This window comes from Lissotriton helveticus, chromosome 11 (genome assembly GCF_964261635.1).
Source record: "Lissotriton helveticus chromosome 11, aLisHel1.1, whole genome shotgun sequence".
Taxonomy (NCBI): domain Eukaryota; kingdom Metazoa; phylum Chordata; class Amphibia; order Caudata; family Salamandridae; genus Lissotriton; species Lissotriton helveticus.
Genome location: NC_136072.1, coordinates 22,785,056 through 22,803,246, shown reverse-complemented (window position 1 = coordinate 22,803,246; position 18,191 = coordinate 22,785,056). Strand labels below are relative to the sequence as shown.

At 44.2% G+C, this 18,191-nt stretch overlaps 1 long non-coding RNA gene across 1 annotated transcript in view; it reads right to left on the bottom strand.

The window, feature by feature from the left end:
* Window positions 1-3,994: 3,994 nt before the first annotated feature.
* LOC144791301 (uncharacterized) overlaps window positions 3,995-18,191 on the bottom strand; it is a 178,660-nt gene continuing 164,463 nt past the window's right edge. The window contains exon 3 of the long non-coding RNA XR_013602354.1: window positions 3,995-4,811. This is a non-coding gene — a long non-coding RNA (uncharacterized LOC144791301). The remainder of the gene's footprint in view (window positions 4,812-18,191) is intronic.

Here is an 18,191-nt window from a genome sequence, read left to right as displayed (position 1 = left end):
ATATATACTCTAAATTCAGGCTTCATGTGCACTCTCCAGTGTATGTTGGTGTTGGTATATGGATTTGTCAAACGCTGGGTCTTAGCACTAAAGAATTACCATCTAAGAGCAGTGATATTCAGGTGATAAGGATAAACCTAGGTCCCCAAGGGTTTGTCGACAACTACAATGTCTATGTGAGGGGAGTCCGAGGGGGCAAGTCCCAAGTTCTAGCGACTTTGGACAACCCTCCTCGATCTCTATTCAATGGACAATAGTGTTATTATTGTGGGTGACCTAAACTCAACCTTTGAACCACTTGCTACCCTTGACTGGCACCTTACCGATGAAGAAGACGCCCAATGGGGAGTCCCAAAATTAGAACTTGACCCAGTAAAAAAATGGACGGAAGTGGTCATCCAGATTAACACCATCTGTTATGAAAAGGGGATTAGGGCCTCAACGGAAGGGTGCCACAGGATAGGTTTGGGGCCAACTCGTTTAATAATGGGTGCAGTAAAAGTAGGATTGACTAGATTCTCTCTAGTGTGAAATTTTGGCATACAATTGACGATATGGCGATAAAGGACTGCCTTGAAAGTGACCATAACCCCTTGTGTGTTACTCAAGGTTGGTGGAAGTCTGTGCAACCACACGTGGGGGAGTTTGAATCTCATGCCCCGGATGTTGTTCTCACCAACGCCATGCGACGGCTCAAATGGTCATACATAATTGAAAATCCTGAGACTTTGGGAAACATCATCAATGATGTAGATTGCACCTCACTAGAGATTGAGCAAAATCTGTCTTCTGGAGGGGACTTGGGGCGTGTAACACAGGCACATGATAGCTTTTTCATGCGCACGAAATCCTATTTTATTAAGCCAATTAGAAACAAGAAATTAGCTGACCCGAAACCTTCACAGTGGTATAATAAAGAATGCAGGCTAGTAAGAATTTCCCTTGGTAATGCAATTAGGGGCGGGGAAACGGATATTGTTCGTACTGCTAGGTATGAATATAAAAAAGTTATCCACAAAGCCAAACGCTTATGGGATGAGCACAGATGGCAGGACCTTAAAGATGCCAGCTCGCAGAACAATAGTAAATCATTCTGGAGCATCATAAAATGGGGCAGAGGGGGCCAACCAGATCAGCCTCAAAATCATGTCTTGCAGGAAGATTGGGTTAATTATTTTAAACCCCAATATGCCTGCAGCCCCTCAGAGAATTGTAGGGAAGATCCTAGTTATGTATTTTACTCGGAAGAGGCTTTTAATAATAATGATGTTTCACTAGCTCTTGGTGCAGTGGCAGTAGGTAGAGTGCCTGGACCTCATGGTGTCCCCGCCGATGTGTTCCTCTACGATAAAGTAAGATGGGGTAGATACATTTTGCTGATGGCGAACGCAATGCCTCAGGGTGCCCCCGTACCGCATTCCTGGAAAGGGGCTGAAATAATTCCAGTATACAAAAAAGGAGACAAATCGCTCCCAGGGACCTACAGACCTATCATTCCGATAGACACGATGCAAAAGGTAGTTGGGAGGTTGATCCTGAACAAAATCCTAGTCTGGATTGATGAGAGTAGTATACCGTCCCCCTTTCAAGCAGGCTTTCGTAAATATACTAGTACCATCGACCAAGTCTTCAGTTTTATCCTTTTATATTGGAAGACAGAGGCCCTGGGCAAAGGTAGCCTCTATGCTGTCTTTGTCGATTTAAGAGCAGCATTTGACCTTGTTCCCCGTTCCTGTCTGTGGGCGACGTTGAGTGAACTAGGAATTCCTAAAGAGCTGCTAACTCTTAAAATAAGGTTGCATGAGGGAAATTATGCTAGAATCCGGTGGGGGGCAGAGGGTAGGGTCACCACCCAGTTTCCCATAGAACGAGGCGTGCGACAAGGTTGTGCTACGGCAGCCACGTTATTTTCTTTGTATATTAACGTAATAGTGGATTGCTTGCTACCAGTAAATACGGATGCACCTATTTTAGCTGGTGTAAAAATACCGATTTTAATGTTTTGAAGATTTCTGATTTGCTCGCAGCCTTGAAGTTATTGTGGCAAAAACGAAATTTATGGCTTTTAACCCGCACAGAAATTTTAAAGGAAACATTTTAATGAATAACCAACCACTCGCACAGGTTAGGGCTTTTACTTACTTGGGGATCCACGTAGAGAGGGATCTAAAGTGGAATTATCACACTGATATAGCTGCATTAAAGCACCGGCAACTTTCGGGAGCCGTAGGCACAGAACATAAAAGGGCACTGACAAAATCAATCAGACCAGTGCTCCAAGTTTATGACTCAAAAGTTGTCAGCTCCACCCTCTATGGTGCTGAACTCTGGGGGTTCGAGAACTTAGCTAGCTTAAGAGTTTCTGAAAATTAGTTCCGGCGTAGTATTACTAACCTCCCCAAAGCACTCCATTAAGGCCGTTAAGGTATGATCTTGGTAGAAACCCTATTAAAGATGTTGCCAAACTGCGCCCTATTCTATACTGGCGCAGGTTGTGGACAACACCTGAACTGTCATCATACGCTGCGGGTTTCCTCGATGTAATAAAATCTGATGGCTTCCATAAAATCGGTTGGCAATGGGGAGTTAGAAATAGTCTAGTGGGTTTAGGTATGAAAACGCGATGGGAGAATCCAACAGAGGCCTCTTTCCCCTCTAAAAAGATCTTAAAAGAGTAGTATTGGGAAAGGGTCACCCATAATGTTCTGATTAATACTGACTCATCTTCAATGGCGGGAATCTTTCTGGAATCAAAATTCATCCCCAGACTCGAAACCTACTGGGACACTTTTACTAAACCAAGGGACAGGAAATTGTATTTTCAACTGATGGGAGGTTCACTGCCCCTAAGATCTCTTAATATTTGCCCGGCTTGTGGGATCCACAAAGAAGCAGTCGCTCATATGCTCTTTGCCGGTTCTGCTTATGCCACCCCAAGGCGGGTTTGACTGAGCCCTATGTGCAAACTATTTGGCACAAACAGGAATGTTGAAGCTGAAAGGCCTAAATGCACCAGTACTTTGCCATTCATTACAATGGCGGTTGCTAAATACCTAGGTTGGGTGTGGATAATAAGGCTCAAATCAAAATCTGGGAAATCAATTTTGAGCAAAATGTCCAGTTTGTTTAGTTCAAATTAAGAATGTGACTGATTCTATACAAAACTGTTTGTTTTATTTGAAACATATTTTTAGCGAAAGGAAGCGAGTTATATGAAATTTGTATTTTTTCTACTTGTCTAGATCCTAGTTTAAATCAATTTTCCCACCAGCAGGAATATGTATAACCCAGTCAAGACATTTTTAAGTGGGTATATTTAAATGTTGTTTGTAATGTGCTTTTATGATTACATGTCGAATAAAGCTTGTTTGGATTGGATTGGTTGGTGCTCTCCAGTACATGTTGGCGCCTGACACCCACATAAGGACCCATCAGGGCAGTTGTTGGCGATAGTGAACAGCGAACTATGCTCGCAACGTTGCCTGCTGTGACCTCTTCTTCTTCTGTCCATCATCATAAGCTCAAGAAGGTCTGACTCAACCACCCTTTTCGGTGAATTGCCTACCTTACAGATGGCAGGCATACTTTGTTGCTAGGCAACGCCTAAACATCTTCCACAAACTTGGAAAGATGTGTTCGAAGCTGCACATGTTGACCTCACTTTGTATATTTATCAATTTTTCAAGGTGTTTGCTATCAGAGTGTATGTGATACCCCCGGCACCTGGTCTTGATCAGGTTACAACCCAACAGTGAACACTCATACGTCTTTTCTTAGCTATCGTCTGTGGTGCAGATGAATTTAATGCCATGAGTGAGTATTATCATTAGGGCTCCCGGATTTATGGTATTTTTTTTTACATTTCCATCTGTATTTATCCATTTCTATTTTGTGTTTTCTGTATAAATGAAGCTTCAATGGGTATTTTTCCATATTTATTTAACTGATAAATGTATACTCACATTTGAATGTTCAAAAGGTTTCAGCAGTATACAGTGGGATAGCGTTATCTGAAAACACTTGCATTGTAGAATAGCACAAATAACTGTAGATCTGCACTTAATTAGGAAATCAATTACCTTTTTTAATCTGCCCTATCTCTACAGCTACTGACCGGGCACTCATGAATGACAATAGAAAAAGTCAAATATTTTCTGCATTTTTCTGTAGTTAAACATACATACATACAGGAAAATAAATAGTTTTCTATCTGTATTTATCTGTAAAAATCAGTAAAATCTTAAAACTTGGAGTCTTAATTATCATTAGGTGGACCGTACGTTTCTTTAATGTTTAGCATGACTTCCTGTAGCTTCATGGGGCTTACATTTTAAATATATTTAGTGAAATAAATACAGTGGCAGCTCCTCCACTAATAACACAATAGAAAAATGTTCCTGAAGGAATCATTCAAATGTTGTTTTTACAATTTTAAATTTGTCACAACAGTGAACATAAATTGTAAAATGCTCAAGAGAAATATATACAATGCATTAATTCTTTTATTAAATCATATTCTTTTTCATTTGTATGAGTATAAGTATAAATCATATATCCATCCATATACGGCAACCTAGGAATGTACTGCTTCCACAGTATCTCAATATGTGCAGTACCTTATGACACTTTTGTACACAATATGGCGAGTATTTACATATCTACCATATATGCATCATTTTGCAAATATATACACAATTACAATTCAATAATTGATAATACTATTTACAAAGAAGTGTTGTATCGTCGACGTTTCGGTCTCATATAATACAATTCATCGAGACCATCATCAGGACACGTGTTGCGCCATGGACCTATCACAAAACAATGTACATAGAATCAAAACTCTGTATATAAACACTCTTGATAACATGGTCTAAATCGTCTGCCTACACCAAGCCAAGTGGTGAGATCTAGTGTATAAAAATAGTGCCAAAAAGGTTATGCCAGAAAATTAAAACTACCATATTTACAACTATATATACATATTGTGGTCATGCCCCAAATTGACATACACCCACACTAAGGCGGAGGAGTGTTGCCCCACTGCACAAAAAGGAACATTAAATGACAATAAAGTATCATGTTATTTTTCCTTTTGCATGCTATCAGTGGCCTGTGTGCAGTGAGGCTCGGTGCGGGGTTGGGCAGAGCAGGGTAGGAGTGGATTGCACTCCTAAAGTGCGCATGAACTGTTTGTCCGGCCCTCTTGGGCCAACCAAACAGTTCATGTGCACTTTGCATGTTCCTACCAAGCTGCATTACACAACCCAAAAAAAACATCTGTTTGGCAAATTGACATACAGATGCTTTTTTTTGTCAGAGCCCCCATGCAGCGGTTTCACTTTAATGTCGGACACGCCCCTTTCTTTAGACCCGGGGGGCACAGCCTTCATAAATGGGAAAGCGCCGCATGGGCACAAGTTGAAAAACAAATATTTGCAATGCAATAGGTCTCGCATTTGCGAGAGTTTAAGCTATTGCCATTGCCAATAGCTTAAACTCTTGTTAATGCGAGACCGATTGCATTGCAAATGCTTGTTTAATTCTGTGAAAAAGTACCTTGTCTCATGTTTTACAGCAAAGAATGTCCCTCCCCTGACAAAACTGCATCATTAGCTCTGAGCCACTGCACACAATCTCTGCAACCCAGGGCGACCGGTCACCTGGCATGGAGGCAAATTTTGGACAGTGACTGTAAAAATTCAGTACATATGGTCAATTTTACATACACAACTGAGTAGGTCAAGCAATAATGTAAAAGTGAATAAACACAAGTCAATGCTGCCTTATTGACTTTGATATGTGTAATGCAAAGTACTATTGAACAAATATTCATATGTAACTGGACTTATTCAAACATTGAAGAATTAACAAACATATGTGCAATATACAAAATGTGACGGGCAACATAAAGGACAGTTGTCACACGTATCTGGCTCCTTATCTTGAATGACAGCACCAGAAGGAGTGTTCTGGGAATGAACATTGATTTCCAGATCCTAGGCATTTTTCTAATTACTACTAGATACAGAAAGGGAGAGAAATGCAAATTAAGTGGGGAAAGAGTTTTGCTGTGATTTTTTCTGGCAAAACTAGTGGATGTTTCAGCCAATCTCCTCTCAGTGCCATCTGATGTACCCCTACCAAGAAATAACTCAGTCTATGGAATAGCTTCAAGGTCAAGTACTGGGAGAAATGCCAGATTACAACATGATAAAACACAAACAAGCACTAGCAAAGTCAATAGGTTAGGTGCTCACACTTGAGTGCTATCAAAAGCAATAAATGTCTGCTGCATTGTAAAAAAAAAAGTAGGATTGCTTTGCGCATACGATGCACTAATGAGATAAAGAATTTAATGAGTATTGACAGTGTGTACTTTTAGTAGTTAAATAATCCCTTGTGCATTCAAATGGAAGCAGTAGAATATACCCAAACAGCCAATAAAAAGAAGGTGAGACTAAAATACTTCTGTGGGCAGATCAAAGATGAGATTGACAATGTCTCAATCCAACAGGTGAAGATTCTGGCAGAGAAGCTAATGGCTAACAATGGACATTTTGCTCAATTTATGAGCAGCCTCTGTAGTTAGTGGACAGATGTTCACGGCACCCGCGGTTCTACTCAAATTCCACCTCCCTTTCAACGCCCAACTAATGCAACGCTCCATGCTAGGAAGATTTGTCACTATCTCTGGCCTCCTCTTTGCAAATCAATCAATCAGGGGTTTGTTAAAGCGCGACTACTCACCCGTAAGGGTCTCAAGACGCTAGGCGTGGGGGGGTGCAGGTTCCATTCCATCAAGGAGGGGGTCTGTCGAAGAGCCAGGTTTTGAGGTTTCTTGCGAAGATGGGGAGCGATGTTGTCTGTCTGAGGTGGAGCGGAAGGGCGTTCCATGCTTTGGCAGCGAGGAAGGAGAAGGAGCGGCCTCCCGATCTGGTCTTTCTGGTGCGGGGGACCACGGCGTAGGAGAGCTGGGCTGATCGTAGGGTCCTTTGGGGTGCGTGGAATTTGAGTCGGCTGTTCAGGTATGCTGGTCCGGTGCCGTGGAGGGCCTTGTGTGCGTGGGTGAGCATCTTAAAGGTGATTCTCGCCTCGACGGGGAGCCAGTGGAGTGTGCGCAGGTGCTGGGAGATGTGGCAGTGTTTTGGCAGGTTGAGGACCAGTCTTGCGGCGGCGTTCTGGATGTTCTGTAGCTTGCGGATGAGGTTTTTGTTTATTCCGGCATAGAGTGCGTTGCCGTAGTCGAGTCTGCTGGTGACCAGGGCGTGAGTGACTGTCTTTCGGTGTTCAAGGGGGATCCATTTGAAGGTCTTACGAAGGAGGCGGAGGGTGTGGAAGCAGGAAGATGAGACAGAGTTGATCTGGCGGTCCATTTTGAGCTCGGAGTCCAGGATGATTCCCAGGTTGCGTGCGTGGTCTGTGGGGGTTGGCGGGTTTCCGAGGGCGGTGGGCCACCAGGTGTCACTCCAGGCATCGGGGTTTGGGCCCATGATGAGTACTTCTGTTTTGTTGGTGTTTAGTTGTAGGCAGCTGTTTTTCATCCATTTGGCGACGGCTTCCATGCCTTCTCGAAAGTTGCGTCTGGCGGTGTTGGGCTCGTTGGATAGGGAGAGGATGAGCTGGGTGTCGTCTGCGTATGACACGATGTTAGGTCCGTAGGTTCTGACGATGGGGGCAAGTGGACGTTGAAGAGCGTCGGGCTGAGGGAGGAGCCCTGGGGGACTCCGCAGGTGGTAGGCGTGGGGTCCGAGAGGAAAGGGGGGAGTCTGACCTGCTGCGTCCTGCCGGAGAGGAAGGAGCAGATCCAGTCGAGGGCCTTGTCCTGGATTCCTGCGTCATAGAGTCTGCATATTAGGGTGCGGTGGGAGACTGTGTCGAACGCCGCTGATAGGTCGAGGAGGATGAGGGCTACTGTTTCTCCTTTGTCTAGTAGGGTGCGGATGTTGTCTGTTGCGGCGAGGAGGGCGGTTTCCGTACTGTGGTTTTTTCTGAAGCCGGATTGGGAGGAGTCGAGGATGTTGTGTTCTTCAATGAATGTGGCGAGTTGGCTGTTGATGGCTTTCTCAATGACTTTCGCTGGGAACGGGAGCAGGGAGATGGGTCTGTAGTTTTTGAGGTTGGTGGGGTCCGCTGAGGGTTTCTTTAGCAGGGGGTTCACCTCGGCGTGTTTCCAGTTGTCGGGGAACGAGGCAGTCGCCAGGGAGCGGTTGATGGTGTGGCGGAGCATGGGTGCGATGGTGTCGGTGGCTCTGTTGAAGATGTGGTGGGGGCAGGGGTCCGTGGGGGCCCCTGAGTGGATTGACTTCATTGTCTTCAGTGTGTCTTCGGTGGTGAGGGCTATCCAGTCATCAATCGCTGGTTTCCGGGTGCCGGGGGTGGTTGGTGAGGGTTCAGTGTGTTGGTTGTCTTCGACGAAGTTGTCGTAGATGCTCTTGATTTTGTGGTGGAAAAAGGTGCTGAGTTTGTCGCAGAGGTCTTGTGAGGGTGGGATGTCGGTAGACTCGCTGGTGGGTTGGGCGAACTCCTTGATGATGCTGAAGAGTTCCTTACTGTTGTGTGTGTGCGTGGAGATTCTGTCTTCAATCGCTTTTTTCCTCGTTTCTCTGATGAGTTGATGGTGGGCGTTGGTGGCGGCTCTGAAGTTGTTGTGGGCTTCTGTGGATTTGGTGTTTCGCCAGGCCTTTTCGAGGCGGCGGCATGTGCGCCTGGATTCTCGAAGTTCGGTGGTAAACCATCTGGCTTTCTTGGCACGGGTATTGTTGTTTTTCTTGAGGGGGCTATGGTGTTGGTGCTGTCCGAGATCCATTTATGCAGCGTTCGGGCTGCGGTGTTGGGGTCGTCGTTTTCTGCGATGGTTGGGGTGGAGTTTTTGAGTGAGGAGGTGAGCTGGTTGTCGGTGATTTTGGTCCAGTTTCTTTGTGGAAGCAGGTGCTGGTGTCTGTGGATGGTGGGTGTTCTGAAGGTGAAGTGGGCGCAACGATGGTCGGTCCATGGGAGTTCGGTGGTGTGGCTGAAGGTGATGGAGTTTCCTGTAGTGAAGAGGGGGTCGAGGGTGTGTCCTGCTGAGTGCGTGGGCTCGGTCACGATCTGGCGGAGTCCAATGTTGTGGAGGTTGTCCAGGAGGCATGTGGTGTTGGGGTCCAGTTGATTGTCGAGGTGGAAGTTGAGGTCTCCCAGCAGGGTGTAGTTGGTGGATGCGATGGCCTGCGGGGAGATAATGTCCGTGATGGAGTTGGCGAAGGGTCCGCGGGTTCCAGGGGGTCGGTAGATGAGGGTTCCTCGAAGGGTGGCGGTGGGGCTGGCCAGTATCTTGAAGTGAAGGTGTTCCATCAGTTCTGTGGACTCGTCAGGGAGTGTGCTCAGGCGGAGGCTGGATTTGTGGACGATGGCGATTCCTCCTCCTGGGTGGGTGGGGCGGTCCTTCCTGGAGATCTTGTATCCTTGGGGGATGGCGATGTCCGGTCCCGAGGTGGTGTTGGTCCAGGTTTCGGTGAAGAATGCTACGTCCGGGTGGTGCTGTCAAGTAGGTCCCAGATTTCTGTGGCGTGTTTGTGGAGGGATCGGACGTTGAGGAGGATGCATTGTAGGGTCTTCGGTTCGGTTGTGTTCTTGTGGGCGGGTTGTGCTGGATCCGTGTTCTTGGCGGTGCTTCAGGTGTGCCGGCAGCGGTGACAGCTGAAGGGTCCATGGGTGTCGGCTGGTGATGCTAGCTTGCAGTTGTTGTTGCAGCCTAGGTTGAGTGCGTGGAGTGCTGCTGGGTCGTAGCGTTGGCGGGGCGGAGGTCCAGGGTTCCCGGTGCTGGTCGCGGACGGGTCACAGACGGGCGCAGACATGCTTGCCTTTGACGCGCCTTCGGTGCACCAGCGGCGCGCCCGCAGTGGCCGCCATTAAGTAGGGGTCGGGGAGGGCTGGACAGCTGGGAGGCGGGGAGGGGAGCTGGATTGGGCCGGTCGCGCTGGGGGGGAGAGGCCGCGGGGGCAGCAGCGGAGGGAGAGAAAGGGAAAATGGGCAGAAATAAGGCACAAAAGAGCAGAGGTGCAGAAAGGTGAAAGATAGAAAGGGTAGAAAAACGAGAGAAAACGAGTGAAGGAGCAGAGGGAGAGAAAGGGAAAATGGGCAGAAATAAGGCACAAAAGAGCAGAGATGCAGAAAGGTGCAGAAAGGTGAAAGATAGAAAGAGTAGAAAACCGAGTGAAGGAGCAGAGTGAGAGAAAGGAGACAGAGGTCCACTGGACCACCAGGGATGAGGCGCAGGGAAACCTGCGGGTGGAGGAGGGCCTCGATCACCAACACTCAAGAGTGCAGGGGCACCTCACTTAATGGTGGAGCTGCGAGGGTGGGAGAGCAATTTCACTGACAATGAGCCAGTGGACTTGCTCGCCTGTCCCCGCAGTGGCCGCCATTAAGTAGGGGTCGGGGAGGGCTGGACAGCTGGGAGGCGGGAGCGGGGAGGGGAGCTGGATTGGGCCGGTCGCGCTGGGGGGGAGGGGCCGCGGGGGCAGCAGCGGCGGGGAAAGGTAAAGGGAGGAAAGAAGGGATAAAGAGAAAGGGAAAATAAGCAGCAATAAGGCACAAAAGAGCAGAGATGCAGAAAAGAGCAGAAAGGTGAAAGATAGAAAGTGTAGAAAAACGAGTGAAGGAGCAGAGGGAGAGAAAGGGAAAATGGGCAGAAATAAGGCACAAAAGAGCAGAGATGCAGAAAGGTGCAGAAAGGTGAAAGATAGAAAGAGTAGAAAACCGAGTGAAGGAGCAGAGTGAGAGAAAGGAGACAGAGGTCCACTGGACCACCTGGGATGAGGCGCAGGAAAACCTGCGGGTGGAGGAGGGCCTCGATCACCAACACTCAAGAGTGCAGGGGCAGGGGCACCTCACTTAATGGTGGAGCTGCGAGGGTGGGAGAGCAATTTCACTGACAATGAGTCAGTGGTCTTGCAAAGCTGTGGCCTATATTGAATGTACACTCCCCCAACTCCTGTCTTCCACCTTCCTGGAAGGAATGGAGAATGCCCAGACCCTAACCCTCAGAGGGTGGAGACTTCAATGGTGCAATAGACAGGGCGCACACCTCTACACACACTCACAGGAGTTCCTCTCCACTTGTGACTTGCAAGATCCATGAGCCTGGGCGACCCTTGGCATCGTTCACACCCTAATAACAGTTTTACTCAGGGGCTCACACATCCTTTTTCTAGGATAGACTACTTTTTGAAGCCACTCCCCAACCTAGGACTCATTATGAATACACATATCTTTGCCAAATGCCTGTTGGAACCAGGGGTGTGGAATAGGGAGTGAAATTCAGGGGATGTGAATCTCAAATTTCCCAACTAAAATATTAGTGGGCCACATGGTGAATGTGTGAGATAGCCAAGGTTTGGAGGGATTGGTGTCACATGGAGCAGGGCCAGTACTGATATGCATTAGGTGGGCCTCTGGCATTGATTTAGAGTTTGGAGGACAGGTGAGAGACTACCCTGTTCTCCAAACTCAGGGTCCTTCCATCTAATTCTGAGTTGGGTGCACTGCAAGTTTTATGTTGAAGGAGTAACATTTTCTCTGATGGAATCCATCTGACTGTTTGCCCTATTCAGAGTGGATGGTTGTCCGTTCCAGATGAGGGGCAATAAAAAAATGATAATTAAAAAAATGAACCTTCACATAGGGAGGTAATTCCCATTGTGTGTGGATCATTAAGATTTTTTAAAGCAAACTCCCACTTTAGAAGCTTTTTTAGAAAAACTAAAAAACTTTGGAAGTGTTTTCCAGCCAGCCGTCATAGTTGAAGGAGCCTTCCGTCAAACTTTTATGACCTTGACAGGAACCGTGCTGATGGCGGTTCCTGCAATGTATAGACATGTCCATGAAGCAGCAGACTTCTCTACATTTTGTGGATGAAGTAAAGGCAGGGTGGTTGACGTAAAGTTATCTACCACTCTGTCTTCTTTTACTCCATCCAACACACTTTTTCATGATAATCTGTTCACTATATGTTGTAACTGTTTTTATATAGCACTTGCTACCTCTATCGGGTGTAGCTCTTTCCGCGGGTAGCAGGCTACCCCGTAACCCAAAGGATTAGCGGAGGATTAGTATAGGGAAATATAAGTCGTTGATTTGAGCGGAGCATGTGAGTCTGTTAGTTTGATTGGATAGTATAAAGAAGGGATAGAAGAGAGAAGAGTCTAGATAGTGTTATTTGGGAAATCATAGAATTAAAATGAAGTTTGACATGAGTCAAAGAGGGATAGAGGAGGGAAGAGTCCAGAAAGGGTTATTATGGAGATCAAAGTAGTAAAATGAGTTTTACGATGAGTTAAAGGAGGGATACAGGAGAGAAGAGTATAGGAGTGTTATTTTGGAGATCATAGTAGTAAAATGAGTTTGGGGTGAGTCAAGGAGGAGGAAAAAGTCTAGAAAGGGTTATATGCACGGTTCTTCGAACTGGGGGGTGGACCCCCTAAGGGAAGCCTCAAGGACTCCCAAGGGGGTGGGGTGGGGCATGATCTGGCCAAAAGAAGCATTATGCTAATGACAGTGCTTTGTTTTAAGCTGGAAGAAATGAGCGTCAGTAAGCAGCTCTGTAATGGGTGATCACTAGCATCTTTTGTCATTTAAATCTCATGTGTCAAAAGGAAGGGACTCCAAATATGCTTCAAACTCCCACCCCCATTTCAAATAATCACACTGTGGATACATGTACCTGTCTGATAAAAATAGTATGTTTGGCAATCATATATTTTATTGCATTTTTAAAACAGTACTTAACTGCAATGTTTAAATAAGTGTAGACATATTTAAACATTGTTACTTTAATAGAATATATTAGAAAAATTCTGAGGGGGGGGGGCGATGATTTTTACTGTCCACTGGGAGCATGGCATTAAAAAGTTTAAAGACCACTGGTTATATGGGAGGTCATATCAGTAGAATAAGGTTTAGGGTGAGCCAAGGAGGGCAGAGTCCAGAAGGGATCATTGGAAGATCATGTGAGTAGAATGAGGTTTGGGATGAGACAGAGCAGTGCGTTGGAGGGAGTTGAAGGATTTTTGTCTCTTTCTTTCTACTGTAGGAGTAAAGTAATAAATATATAGATACATAATGCATAGAAAGGGTAAACATGCATAAAATTCCATATGAGTAAGTATGGATAGATCGTTAGAAATTCAGACTTTCAGGTGTTGGTGTATGTAAAAGCTATTTTATTTGAGTATTTTTACTTTAAAAATGTATACATTCATTTTATTGTTATGCTTTCCTCAATATTTCAATAGTGAAGCACTTATAGGTCAAATTGCTATTATCATATTTAAATAGTGTGATAGATAAATACAATAAATAACACACACCCATAAGCATCTCATCAAAAAACATATATGAAAAATAAGCAGTGACCTATATACATTTTACTTCAATAGCAGCGAATCCGAAAATAATGTTCCAAAAAGCCGATAAGGGAGGAGCTATGGTAATACTAAATACATTGTTTTATGAAAGTACAGTCAAAGAACATCTAGAGGACTTAAATCTATACATGGAAATTCAAGCCAATCCTACAGCAGAAATGACAAAGATACTACAAGACATCTTAAACAGAGGAGTGAATAACGGTACTATCAGTGAAAAAGTAAGAAAGTACCTAACACAAGAAAGTCCCAGGAGTCCATATATGTACATGGTACCTAAAATACACAAAGACTTGAACAAACCACCCTGTCGTCCAATAGTTTCCACAAAAATGACTATTCATGAACCTGTAGGAAAGTACATAGACAAACATCTGCAGCCACTTGTATCTAAAAGTTTGTCTTATATCAAAGACACTACAGACTTCTTGATAAAATTGCAACAAGTGAAAATCAACGAGGAAAGTATAATGGCAACTGTTGATGTAAAATCATTATACACTTCAATACCTCATCAAGAAGGCTTAGAAGCCATAGAAAATGCATTACTTCAGAGCACATACCCTCACGATTTACAAGTGTTTCTAATGGAACTAATGCAATTCACACTGTATAATAGCTACTTTTCCTACAAGGACCAATGGTTTAGCCAGTTGAATGGAACATCGATGGGAAATTGTGCCGCACCGGCGTATGCCAATGTATTCATGACGTCATTTGAAGAGCAAAATATTTACCATGATGATGAATGGGCAAGAAACCTCCTAATGTTTGTGAGGTTCATCGACGACATCTTCTTAATATGGAAAGGAACAGAAGAATCTTTAAAACTAAAGTTAGAAGACTTGGATACCAAAAACTACAGAATCAGATTCACGTGGACCATGAGTAAGGAAACAATACAATTTTTGGACGTAGAAATTTCCAAAATGGGCACAACTTTTATCACTAACATATACCGAAAGCCGACTGACAGAAACAATCTATTACAATATCAGAGTCATCATCCCCAATCATTGAAAACGCATTTACCATACTCACAGTTTCTTAGAGTGAAAAGGGTGGTCTCAGAAGAAAACACATGCCAACGACAATTGGATATTATGGCAGCTAGATTTGAAGCGCGTGGTTACCCACAAAACATCATTAGAGAATCACGAAAAAGAACTGAAAACAAAACCAGATCGGAGTTGTTAACAGCAACATTCAAAACTAAAGAGCAAAGAATCACATGTGTCAGCAAGTATTCCAACGTAAGTACAATTTTTTAAAAAATCATTCGAAAAAATTGGCAAATGGTCCAAGCAGAACCGGATTTCAAAGGAATATTTCAACAGGAACCTTTGTTTGCGTTCACGAGAGGGAAAAACATAGGAGACCTTCTAAAGACTCCTCAAGAGAAACCTAAAAAGAATATATACAAAGGTACAATACCATGCTTAAACTGTGCCAATTGCCACAACATAATGAAGGGTGCGAGCATTACCCACCCGATGAAAGGACATAAAATTCCGTTGCATCTTAATGCAACATGTAACACTACCAACATAGTATATCTGTTGAAATGCCCATGTGGACAGGGATATGTGGGCCATACAGAACGGAAATTCAAAACTGGCTTGAATGAGCACAATAGTAACATAAGAACAGGCCAATTGAAATCCACAGTGGCTGCACATTTTATGGATAAGAAGCATAACATCAGCCAATTAAAGGCCTGTGTGCTAGAAATAGTACCAAAAAAAGATGGACCGTTAAACAAGAAAATTCTCTTACAGAGAGAAAATTACTGGATTTACCATTTGTGTAGTCTCAAACCCCATGGGCTCAATGAACGAATGGAGTTTACTTGTTACCTATAACAGACTATTGCTCTTATAATTATTTATTTGATATCTGCCATTATACATCAATGTACAGAATAGATCGTATAATTGCTTTGAAATTTATTATGTGTTAAGCGTAGGACTCGCGATAATGGCCTCCATTAGTAATTCCGCTGTAGTAGAGTACATCTCCTTCAGTTGATAAAGTTAGAATTGAGTGATCTTTAAAAAAAACTCGCCACCTCTTAACAGGTGCGCATGCGCCAGAATCGCGTTTGAAATTACAGCGCAGCTAGACGTAGAGACACTGCTCGCAACGGTAATGAACCCCGTTTGAACTAAGGTGAGATACAAGGTTAGGGAATGCCCTTTACCGAAAGATAGAACGGGGAATGTAACGTTTGAAAGCCTAGATGGGCGGCAGTAAGCGTAGAATGATACATGATACATGAGCCTATGTTTAGAATACTGTTGAGTATGTTATGAGTGATTTACACGATAAGACGCGTTGAAACGAAAACAGTTTAGACCGTGCTATATAATATGTCAACTTGAGGGCAACGAAGAATATGTTGAATGAATATGTTATCTTGAATCGAAGAGGGTAATGAAATTGTTTGATTACAAAAAAATGTTCTTCATTTGTTTAATTTACAGGCGTGTTTCCTGATGAAGGTGCCTAAAGCACCGAAATGCATTGAAATGATTGACATGTACGCCGTATACGAAATGATTTGAATCTGAAGTGAAAATATTGATGCTAATAATGATGAAAGAATTAAAAATCACCAGTTAAATCGCAGGATGAATGACATTGTGTATTATTTCTGGTACTCAGCGTTTAAAGCTTGTGCCTAGGGTGACACTCCTGTGAGTGAACAGGGGTGCAACCAGTAGAGCTATATACATTTTAAGCATAAAATAATGATAAATATATATTATATATATTTTTTTATCACCATAAATAATATATATATGTTAGGCAGACCTAAAGAGTCTCTCTATATATGTGAGCGGTTCCTTTGATGCCTATGTTGTGCAGCCTTGTGATGAGAGTGTGGTGGGAGACTGTGTGGAAGTCAGATGAGAGGTCTACGAAGATCAGAGCGGCAGTCTCTCCTTGGCTCCGTAGGGCTTGAATGTTGTCGGTAGCCACTTTGAGGGCTGTCTCAGTGCTGTGGTTGCTGCGGAATCCGGACTGAGAGGAGTTGAGTGGGAGTTTCCCATCCTGATGTGAGGAGAGTTGTTGGTAGTTGAGTTCACTGGGGTCTGCCAATGGTTTCTTTAGTAGGGCGTTGACTTCTGTGTGTTTCCAGTCTTTGGGGAAGATGGCCATGGCAATTGAGGTGTTGAACAAGGTAATGAGTCCTGTCTTGAAGGCGGTCTTGTCCGTTATGTCCTTGATGGTGCATCATCTACTTTCCTTACCTTTATCGGGCATATTAACATCCAAGCAAAAGACGATATCTGCTTGAACAGTCATTAGTTTACTTCGGACACCTTAATCAGTCATTTATGTTAATCTGTGCAATGTCTTTTGTATTTAATATGTTTCAGTCTTGATACACCTTGTTATTCTGTTATATTTTTTATTATTTCCTTATTGTATATGTTACATAACAGTCCTGTGTGTTCCCGTGATATGTTATTATCTGCATCGCTTCACAATATATGATTGAAAATATACTGTGCTTAATTTCTTTGTTGGTGTCAGTTTGTTTTCTATTTGCTCATGTGTTGCTTTGCACAATTAACTTGTCAGTCCCTGGTGAAATAGGAGACTAAATATTTTTTGTAAAAGAAAAAGCGCATCCCCCACCGAACCGATTGTTGTTACATACCACTAGATTTCCTAGGTTCTGCGTGATACTCGGTCACCCCATTAATCTGAATGGTGTGTGTACTGTGGCAGGTGAAGTGGCAGTGGGTGCAGGAGAAAGGTCCTACCATGGAATGTGGGACGGCATGATGGCAGTGTTTGTTGTGCCATACTGGATTGAGGGTGTAGATTTTGGCGATGGTGTATCTGCGGAGGGCAGGAGGACCAGGGGTCATGGTGCTGGGTGAGGTCCAGGCACAGATGGGAGCAGATGGGCTTGCTTTTGGTACGCTGGCTGCGCAGACATGCTGAAGCCTGAAATAAGTAGGTCCTGGGATGGGTTTGAGCTTCTGTTGGCAGGAAGAACAGTGAGCGGGAAAGCTTGGGCAGCGGAGATGTCACTTGCTCGAAGGTTGGCAACTGGATCAGGCTGGAACAAGCAGGAACAGGAGCCCACCGGCAAGTGGCAGGCTAGGTGCCCAGGTGCCTACCAGTTCAGTTGCGCTTCACCCTGCATTAAGTATGTCCTAGGGTGAGCTGGGATTCTGTTGGCTGGAATAACTGTGAGTAGGAAAACCCGGATGGGAAAACTTGGGCAGCGGTGGTGTAATTTGCTCAAATGGCAGCAACTGGAGCATGTTGGAACAAGTAGGAACTGGAGGTCACAGGCACGCAGCAGCTAGGTGCTCAGGTATCCTATGTATGTTCTGTTGAGGAAAGCCAATAAAGTTTACCATTAATAATGTTTTCTCAAATCAATCTACTCATCCATCCATGTATCTTGCAAAACCCTAAATTCAGCCATCCATCCATTCAAGCATCTATTCATCTATACTTCAACTCACATCCATCATCCGTTTTTCCATTCATATATCCATTTATTCATCCATCCACATGTCTTACACCTACTCCATTTGTCACCTAGACTCTGTATCCATCCATTTCTCAATCCATCCATTCATCCATCCATCCATCCATCCATCCACAGGTTCATTACTTCATCACAAACAATAATAACAAAATACTAAAACTATTTAACATGTGCAAGGTAAATCAAAACTTTCTAGGTGCTTCAAAATCTTCCTGCCAAATTATATGAGAGGAAAAGGTTAAAATAATGAAAATAAATCTGAAAACCAT